Source organism: Saccopteryx bilineata, chromosome 3 (genome assembly GCF_036850765.1).
Source record: "Saccopteryx bilineata isolate mSacBil1 chromosome 3, mSacBil1_pri_phased_curated, whole genome shotgun sequence".
In the NCBI taxonomy this organism is placed as follows: domain Eukaryota; kingdom Metazoa; phylum Chordata; class Mammalia; order Chiroptera; family Emballonuridae; genus Saccopteryx; species Saccopteryx bilineata.
Genome location: NC_089492.1, coordinates 4,619,239 through 4,629,574, shown reverse-complemented (window position 1 = coordinate 4,629,574; position 10,336 = coordinate 4,619,239). Strand labels below are relative to the sequence as shown.

The following is a 10,336-nucleotide window of genomic DNA, read 5'->3' as shown; positions in this document are numbered from 1 at the left end:
CACGAACTGAATACTGAATTATGTACCCCTCCACACACATTTTTTTAATGTTGAACCCTAACCCCCAATGTGACTATTGGGAGATGGGGCCTTGGGGAAGGTAATTAAGGCTCAATGAGGCCAGAAGGGGGGGACCTTCATCCAAGAGGATTGCTTTCCCCCTAAGGAGAGAAAAGCTCCACCAGGTACCTCTCTGTCTGCGGGGCTGAGCCCCGACCCTGTGGGACCTGATGCTATCTCAGGGGGATTGTGTCAGAGTCCAGTTAAATCATGGGACACCCAGCTGGTGTCACAGGGAATTGCTTGCCGTGGGGAAAACCCCCCCCACATGTGATGACCAGTCGTGTCAGGTGGAATGTGTCCTGTGTAAGTGGCAAGGGAGACTCACGGGAGGGAAGTGGGGTTCTCCCTGCACGGGAGGCAGGAAACCGAGCTTTTCCTACTTAGTGATGTAATAGTCTCACCTGCTGAAACACGTCAGATGTCTGTAAAGCATCACATCGGGGGAGTTAGTGCCGAGAGTCCCTGGGCTGTCTGGGAAAAGTCCAAAGTCCAACTACTTGTCTGTAAAAATAATTTCTTGATACACCCAGACTGCCTGCTATAGTTTAGTTTTTCAGAAAGGAGAAACAGACCCTGGCCGGTAGGCTCAGTGGTAGAGCATCGGCCCGGTGTGTGGATGTCAGAAAGTATTCAAAAATAAAACAGTAACTCACACTGCTGTATGTGTGCTCTTTCACCAGACTGTAAATCATTTAGTGGGCAGGGATTATACAGTATTTATGCATTTTCTAAACCAAACACTTGGTGCAATATTTGAAAGTAGCTTATCAAGAATGAATGAAAGAATGGATATTTGAATGGAGCAAATGATCAAATAGATGAAATTAAGAGCCAAACAACCAAAATGAAGAAATGTGTCTGTCAAAGTGTGTTACTATTTAAACGCTCACCGCAAACTGCAAAAAAAAAAAAAAAAAAATGAAAACAAAGCAAACAAAAAAATATGCAACATGTAATGCATGTTAGTTTCCGACGGACAGATCCTAGAAACTTTCCAGTGACACTGTCCCAGCTGCCTAGGATCAACTTGTCCGATCAAGAGAGGCTTCTCACGTTAGAATCAGTGAGTCAGCACACAGATAAGGAACCCTATTCAAGTTCTCTTTTCTGTTCTCTCCTGGCTGAGAGGCACCTTTCCTTTGAGGGCTGAAAATTTTCTGAATTGCGTCCCCGGTTCATTTGATCAGCATTTTACACAGCGTTAACAACCAGTATCTTTCTCTGATTTGACACGTTCAGTTACGAAACCACAAAATGGTCCACCACCAAACGTTTCGTGCCTAGAGAATAATAAAAAAAAAAAAGTCAAAGCTGGCGAATGGAGTGGATTTGCTGCAGTGACCACCTTCACTTCAGAGGTGAAAGCCAGCCTCATGTCCTCACTGCGCCGTGACACGGACTGACTTTAGAGCCCTCCTTTAGAGGAAGGCTGTGAGTAAGCCGTGTGGGGTCGACGGTACCTGTGTTCTTACTTAACACAGTGAAAACACAGCCAACGGGAGCTCGAAAGGTCAAGCGGACACTAAGCCCAGACAGACACGTGCCAGGAATGACTCTCTCCGCGACACCGCCAGGGACCACGCGGCTGCTACGAATGACAGCAGGACACCTGGGACCCATTAAGCGGCATCAGTGGCTTATATACAGTGTAAGTCCGATGCCTCATCGACAAGAGGTCCTTTAACCTTCACAACGACACTGTGGCATGGTGGGTTGGACTGCTGCCACTTGAACCCACTCGAGAAACACCACGAGTGAGATTAAGTTACCCAGCCAGCTCACACAGCTACTAAGAAGGGGGACCGGGGTTCGCGGGGGAGTGATGAGTCCAGGGCTTTTGCTCTGATGCTGGCCAACAGCTCCTGCACCGACCTAAACGCTATCTCGGTGTGTTCGCACAGGCGGGCGGTTCTTCAGCAGACCAGGGGGCGATTCGACAAGGTCCCCGTTCTGGTGTAAGGCTGGCTCCCACAACGGCCACTAAAGGATGGATGACGTTTGCTCGCTGACAAGTGATGTCTTAGAACGAAAGGCCGCAGATCCTGGCAGACGCGTTTAGGGCAGCAGACTCGGTTTACAAGTGGGCACGCGGGGGCTCTGAGGGAGGGCGAGGTGTGTTCCCGCCGCTGCGCCTCGGCTTGGCTTTTAGGAGAGTTGCGGAGGGACCAGAGGACGTCCCTCCCTTTGTGTCCCCTGGCAGGTCTAGGAGTCTGGAAGGGAAGCCGCACGGAACACCACAGGCTGGGCGGCTCCGGCGGCAGAGGTGGATGTTCTCCTGGCTCCGGAGGCCGGGTGTCCGCTCTGGCCGCACTGCAAGCCATGACGGTGCCACCCACAGGTCACGTTTTAGAAGAGCGGTCGGCGGTTTGAGACGGGGAGAGAGACCCTTAGTTCTCTGATTGTGTTCTTTCCTCCGGCAACAACATTAACCTGAGCGATTCTGTGATAACCTCGCAAGCAGCCTAACCCTGTCCCCAGCTGTACCGTATTAATGCAGGGCTCTGCAATAAGGGAGGGCTTCCTTTCAACTCTGGTTGATCCTGGGGTCTGCAATGTGGCCACCTGAGTCCAGGAGTGTCTGCTGAGGCAGACCCCGTCACCTTTTCCTGTGGGTTCTCTGTGCCCACTACGTGGTGGGAACTGTGGACTATTTACTGAACGAGCAAATGCCATCACACTGGACCTCACGTCCTTCCAATAGTCTGTCAGGCACTGGTTGTTATTTATTTGAGCAATACCACCGCCATTTCTTAAAATATATCTGCCTCTATCCCCCCCCCCCCCAGGAAAAGGCACCTAAGATCAAGCTGATTAATGCAGAAACATGCTTTTGTGTATGTATTCCATGAGTGATGATGTATACAATTATTAAGCTGCGGGTTTTCAGGCTTTGGAATGATTGGTTTTTATGACCATTTCCATCTGAGTTAGTTTCTGTCGGGTGCATGCTGTAAGCAGGCGGACACCCCAAAAGCGTATCCATCGTGTGGTCCACCATCCCCAGGGCTGTACGGCTCCTCCAGTCCAGAGACGAAATAAGTCTCTAGTGTTTTCCCTCCTGAATCACTCAATAGGAGGTCACAAAAAAGAAAAGCCAGATGGGGTTAAACGATGTCCATTACGGAGTAACTACAGTCAGGTCCACTCCTGTGGGACTCCAATTTGGAGCAATGACAGCCTAATGAAGGGCAGTTGACCGCCCCTGGAAGGAGCGTGGTGCAGACTGAGATTGTCATGGTGATGTCCACGGGCTGTGCCCTTTACCAGAAAAGCGCTCGGGTGGGAGGGAGCCTCTCAAACCTCAGCTCAGCAAGGGAAGCCGCTATCCTAGCCGCTGGGGCTGAAGCACATCTGACAGCCCACAGGGGAGAACGTGACCACTGGCACTCACTCTGTCCTGAGAACTCACATTCCGCGTGACCACTGGCGCTCACTCTGTCCTGAGAACTCACAGTCCGCGTGACCACTGGCGCTCACTCTGTCCTGAGAACTCACAGTCCGCGTGACCACTGGCGCTCACTCTGTCCTGAGAACTCACATTCCGCGTGACCACTGGCGCTCACTCTGTCCTGAGAACTCACAGTCCGCGTGACCACTGGCGCTCACTCTGTCCTGAGAACTCACAGTCCGCGTGACCACTGGCGCTCACTCTGTCCTGAGAACTCACAGTCCGCGTGACCACTGGCGCTCACTCTGTCCTGAGAACTCACATTCCGCGTGACCACTGGCGCTCACTCTGTCCTGAGAACTCACATTCCGCGTGACCACTGGCGCTCACTCTGTCCTGAGAACTCACAGTCCGCGTGACCACTGGCGCTCACTCTGTCCTGAGAACTCACAGTCCGCGTGACCACTGGCGCTCACTCTGTCCTGAGAACTCACAGTCCGCGTGACCACTGGCGCTCACTCTGTCCTGAGAACTCACAGTCCGCGTGACCACTGGCGCTCACTCTGTCCTGAGAACTCACAGTCCGCGTGACCACTGGCGCTCACTCTGTCCTGAGAACTCACATTCCGCGTGACCACTGGCGCTCACTCTGTCCTGAGAACTCACATTCCGCGTGACCACTGGCGCTCACTCTGTCCTGAGAACTCACATTCCGCGTGACCACTGGCGCTCACTCTGTCCTGAGAACTCACATTCCGCGTGACCACTGGCGCTCACTCTGTCCTGAGAACTCACATTCCGCGTGACCACTGGCGCTCACTCTGTCCTGAGAACTCACATTCCGCGTGACCACTGGCGCTCACTCTGTCCTGAGAACTCACATTCCGCGTGACCACTGGCGCTCACTCTGTCCTGAGAACTCACAGTCCGCGTGACCACTGGCGCTCACTCTGTCCTGAGAACTCACAGTCCGCGTGACCACTGGCGCTCACTCTGTCCTGAGAACTCACATTCCGTCCTCAGTTGAGACAGATGAGCTGCACTTTCCCCTCTCTTTGCTGTGAGCGCTATTCATTACCTTATCTTACGGTCTTGAAAGATGGAATTCTACCTGGGTAAAATGTGATTAAGTCCTTCCTCAGTTCTTTTACCATGTCCAGCTTACAGCTATCCAAAATGGCCTGCTTCCTGGCTTTAATAACTCCCGAGTTTGCTTGGGTTTGGGGGCTATGTGATTTTTGACTGCAAATTATAGTAACAAAACAATGTTCTTGAGAGGGTCTTATCTACCATGTTTGCTTAAAGTTATGTGAAAGTCATTAGAAAACTGGCTTATGTCTATATGTGCAACACACACACACACACATGCTTACATCTTTAATATATATCAGGTATTCCTTTGTAAAAGGTGAAAATATTTATACAATCTGAAGAGAAACCAGAGCACCAGGTATTCCTTTGTAACGTCTTCTTAGACTAACAGACCCAAGGTGGATAGACCTCTTGTTAGGACACATGCTAGTGTCCAATCAACTCTCATCCAACCAGAGCAAGCGATGCCGAATCAAACACGTGGGACTGCTCTTTCCGGGTGTGTCCGAGGTTCCCTCAGAGGACACTGAGCGTCCTCAGGCCCCGGCTGGGAGTTAGCCTTCTCTCTTCTTTCTAAATCCAGTGCGTGGTGCACCACCTGCCTAATGTGAGAGAGCAGGAGGGCGGGGCGGGCTTATGCCTGTCACTGAGTTCTTTTTCTCAGCCTGCTCTCTTAGAGGGAAAATTAATTCACTTATTGAACACCCGTTGGATGGCAAACACTGGTTTCACTCTTCAGTAAAAAGCAGGTATGTTGTCCGACAGAGAGACAGTGCCCGGCAGAGCGTCACGCTGGGGAATAGAGCTAATGAGGGGCCTTTTGTCCATAGACTTTGGTGCAAGGGCGTGATGGCTTTGCTGGACCTTCCTGAGACCACACAGCAGTCTGGGATGCTTCTGCCTCCCTGCTCTCCTCCCACGTGGAGCAGGAAGCGGGGGGCTGAGACAGAACAGGCAAAGCAGACACGGAAGGAGTGGCACTTCCTGCACACTGCCCACAGCGTCCCTCCCACTGTCCTGGCCCGGAAGCGAGGAGCGAGCCCTCTACTCAGGTTCAAGAGCTGACAGACGGCCCAGGTTGGGCAAAAGAAGGCACGGGGTCGTCTAATGGCTAAGGATCGACTTGGGTGTGTAATCAGACCATTTTAAAATGCAACTTAAGCCCTGGCCGGTTGGCTCAGCGGTAGAGCGTCGGCCTGGGATGCAGGGGACCTGGGTTCGATTCCCAGCCAGGGCACATAGGAGAAGCGCCTATCTGCTTCTCCACCCTGCCCTCCTTCCTCTCTGTCTCTCTCTTCCCCTCCCGCAGCTAAGGCTCCAATGGAGCAAAGATGGCCCGGGCGCTGGGGATGGCTCCTTGGCCTCTGCCCCAGGCGCTAGAGTGGCTCTGGTTGTGGCAGAGCGACGCCCTGGAGGGGCAGAGCATCGCCCCCTGGTGGACAAAGCGTCGCCCCTGGTGGGCATGCTGGGTGGATCCCGGTCGGGCGCATGCGGGAGTCTGTCTGTCTCTCCCCATTTCCAGCTTCAGAAAAATACAAAAAAAAAAAATTAAAAAAAAATAATAAAATGCAACTTAAGATGGAAATAACTTACCCATGCATAATTCAGTATTTGCCTAGTGCCGTGTCTATAAACCTATCTAAAGTCACTGTGGAAGAAACACCAACACAATGGAACACTCTTCAGGGCTAAAAAGAAACGGCCGATCATCAAGCCATGAAGAGACATGGAGGAAACTTGAATGCATATGACTAAGGGAAAGAAACCAGACCGAAAAAGAATACATTACTGTATGATCCCAACTCTGTGACATTCTGGAAAAAGCCACCCTGTGGAGACGGTAAAGAGATCAGGGGTTGCTGGGGTTAGAGGGAAGGGGGGATGGGTGGACGGAGCCGTTAGGGGAACACTGGACATGATACCACAATGGTGGGTACGTATCACTGGACATTTGTTGCCACACGCAGAGTGAACTTGTGTAAACCACCGGCTTTGGATGACGACGACGTGCCAATATAGACTGGCCAGTTATAATCAATGTACTCCTCCGGTGGGGGATGTTGATATCGAAGGCGTCCGGGGCCCATGGGAAACCCAGTGCCTCCTGCTCCATTTGGCTGTGAAGCTAAAACCGCTCTAAAAAATAAAGTCTATTTAAAAAAAAAAAAAAAGAGAGAGAGAGAAAGACCAATTTAAAGGCGGGGGAACCACCGAGGACACATTAAAATCCAACAGCTGAGATTGCCTTCTGGAATAATTAAACACTCTATCACCACATATGACCTGAAACACTTCTATCTTAGAGTGAGACCCACCAGAACAACATGCTTCGATAATTACTCTTGATCTCACATGAATTTCAGTAGAAAGCCGACCCAGGCAGCAGGAACTCTCCCGTTGGTGAGAAAGAGTTAATTCCCTGGGTTCTCCCCAGCGCGCTCACAGGAAATGAATTAAGTTCTGGAATGAGCCCAGCTCATTTAATTCCTTTACTCAAGATTCATTCATTGGCCCCGGGCTTAGGATGACTGGTAAAAATAAATAAATAAATAAATAAACAAACATACAACATTTAAAATTCAATGTGGAAGTTAAATAAGAACGCGGGGATGGATCCCGGTAGGTAAATCACCCACAAAATAGATTCTTGTACCATTTACTGAAGGCTGACACTGAGCCCCCGGGGGGCGGAGGAGCGAGGTGTGTTTAGAGAGGAACAGAGACCGTTGAGAGTTACGGCGTGTGCCGGGTCAGACTCCGGGAGAGTCCCTGCCAGCAGCGTCCGCGAGTTCAAAACAGACATTCGTCTTCACAGCCCATTCGTGGAGGCTCGGCACGACCTCGCGGGTTTTTCTCTAGAAGAAAGTACGCAGAAGGAGTGCACACTTCCCGGAGACGTGACTCTGCGTACGGGCCACGTGAGTTTATGGCCTGCTGGACTCGACCCCCGACGCGCAAAGGGAACGCTGACCGTCTGGGAGAGTCCCGATTGATGGCTGTCTGTCTCTCTTCTGGTTTTCACGATTGTAAGAATTGGATCTGTTCAAAGCTGTGTGCCAGTTACAGCATATTCATTCCACGCCTATGCCCATTTCTTCTTGTTTTCCATTGAAATTCTAGAGCCTTCCATGGGGGAGCCCTGCAGACTCTGATGGCCTCAGAGGACGCCCTGTCAGCCCCCTGCGACTCAAAAGTGCCCTTCTATAAGCCGCCCCTCCAGAAGGCCTACTGGCCTCTGCAACGAGCATCCCACAGTCTCAGAACTCTCTCCCCAACCTCCCTGCCATCTAGATCTCGTCCCCAACTGCTGCCTCAGGCTCCCTGGAGGAGGGGGTTGGTAGTGACTATTTTTAACAAAAGCTTCCGGTGATTCTTATCGTCGGGAAACTCTGAAAAGCAGTTCTCCAGCTGAAATCCACGGACTGAGCCTTGTACCCTCTTTCCCAAATGCTGATAAAACAAACAAACAAACAAAACCAACTTTGTAATCTGTGAATTCAGTTGACTGAAGAGAGGATTCTCGTTCAGGGAACAGGCTTGTGTAAAGCCACGTGGCCAGTAGGTGGCAGCGTAGATCCCAGCCTGGCTCTGCCCAGTGTTAGAGCTGACAATCTCTGCTACCCCTGCAAGAGACTGGCATTAAGTTTTGGGATGCAGCTCTGTACCTGGGATCACACTGTGTGGCTCTCATCTCAGCCCTAGAACACCAGAATGCCCCCTGCCACCCCCCCCACCCCCCCTACACACACGAGTACTCCTTTCAGCCAAGTAATCTGATGACTAAAACCAATCGAAGCCTGTCACATTCCTGCTGAGAAGGTGGAAGTCTAATGTAAGGGCGAACAGGTCTGAATGAGCATTTGAAAACTGACTGGCTATCTCGTAATAAGAAGGGAAAGAAAGTCTGAACAGGGTCACGGGGTGTCCGGGCTTTCTGGCGAGGGCGGTTTCGGCCGCTGCCCCCTCTGCCCTCTGGCCGGTCCTGAATCATTCATTCTCCTTCTGTCTGCCAAAGGCGCCCGGTTGATCACCTCTCGGTGTCTCCCTTCCCAAACCCAGTCCCAAAGCCAAGAGTAATCTCGCATTCATTCTGGTGTAAAAACCCGTGATCCCATTAAGGTCATTGTAGTTTACCTTCCCGCCCCACCTCCTGCCAGCAAACAAGCTTTAAGGGAACGAGAGAAAACTTCACGCCAGCTCTAAACCGCTTTCCTCTTCGTCCTTAAGACATGTATCAATGTTTAACTTTCCAAGAGGCGCAGAGTGATGAAAGGTCGGCGGACGCAGTCCTGGCAAGAGGAGGAACCCCAGGAGAAGCAAAAACAAATACCAAAGAGGACGGCCACACAGCCCGGGAATGAGCTAGCTACATCCGCCGGAAACGCGTGGGCCTGCGGACGCCCCCTGACCTGGGGAAGCCGTGATAGGGACCCGAGCGAATTCTTCAGTGAAGCTCCCTGGACGATGAACACTGGGAGGTCTGCCCCTGGCTTCCTATGTCGGGATTGCCTCTCTCGCTGAAGGCGGTCTATCAGTGAGAGAAACCGGGCGGCGTCAACGCAGCCGCCGCCGCCAGCTGCAAGCGTTCTGCCCGCGTGGCTACACACCGCCGCAGGGGTCCCTCTCCGAGGGTGTAGTAATCTAACGCGACACAAAAGGGTAAGGAACGGCCTGTTCCATATCGAAGAGAAGTGGGCTTTGCTCCTGTGACGTCTCTTAAGCCCGATCAGTCAGCTGACTTCAAATGGAGTGAATGAATATGAAGGAAGCAGGTGTACGAGTGGGGAGGTTTACAGTCTTACCTCATTACAGGGATGATTGTCATACCTCATTACGGATTCCAAAAACCAAGACTGACTCTCAAGAAACGTGATTAGACAGAGGATGCTTTAATCTCTAACATACCGTTTCTTTTATCCCTCCATTCATTGAGAAGGATTTATTAAGTGGATTTTAGGTATTAGAACCTGTAGAATTAGGCAGCAGAGGTACAAAACCTCCGTGCGACCTTGGGAAAACCTCTCCATCTCTATAGCGTCAGTGTTGTCCGCACAAGGGGGGAGGGGCCCCCCAGAACTCCTGTCTTCATCGGTGACCTCTGCTCCCACCTTCCCACCAATGTGCAGAGCTGCAGCACCACGGTCCTTCTTGTGGGTCACCACAAGGTCATTGAGCCCAGGTCACCCCCTGCCTCCCTTAGATTCTGCTCTGTATGATTTTAAACTGACCTTTCCCTCATTCGTCACCTGTGTCCTAAATTCTTCCATTCTAACTCTGGAACTGCAGGTCACCTCTACACTCTCTTACTTCCTCAACCGTATTCCTTACGTCTTAGTGCCACAGCTGTCCTAAGTGGCATCAGGCTCACCACAGAGAACACTGCTTCTTCCGATGTCCCAAAGCCACAATTACTTCCTGACCCACCATCTCTGTGCGGCTCAAGGGGGTTCCCCCCTTACTATTGCTTCCAACGCTTGGACTTGAATGTCCTCTTCCATTTAACCTCTGCTCTGAAAGTCTCTCAAAGTTTTGGGACCCATGGAATCTGATAATAATAAATGAATACTATTGGTGTACGTCTCCTGCAAAGCCCCAAGCCCTCATTCCTTGGGGTTTTAGCACCTGACTTGTTACTTTCACTAACAACAGTCCTAATTCTCAGTTGCTGTGATATCCACAAAAACGATACTTCCAGTATTTTAATTGGATTGATGAAGGTCCAGTTGGCACAGAGGGACAGGTGCAGCCAGTTATGGAACCACCATTAGGGAGGACATTTCCATCACCCCGTGC

At 51.3% G+C, this 10,336-nt stretch overlaps 1 non-coding gene across 1 annotated transcript; it reads left to right on the top strand.

Moving 5' to 3' along the window:
* Positions 1-5,704: 5,704 nt before the first annotated feature.
* TRNAP-GGG (transfer RNA proline (anticodon GGG)) lies at positions 5,705-5,780 on the top strand. Its single transcript has one exon. It is a non-coding gene; the product is annotated as a tRNA-Pro (tRNA).
* Positions 5,781-10,336: the final 4,556 nt, after the last annotated feature.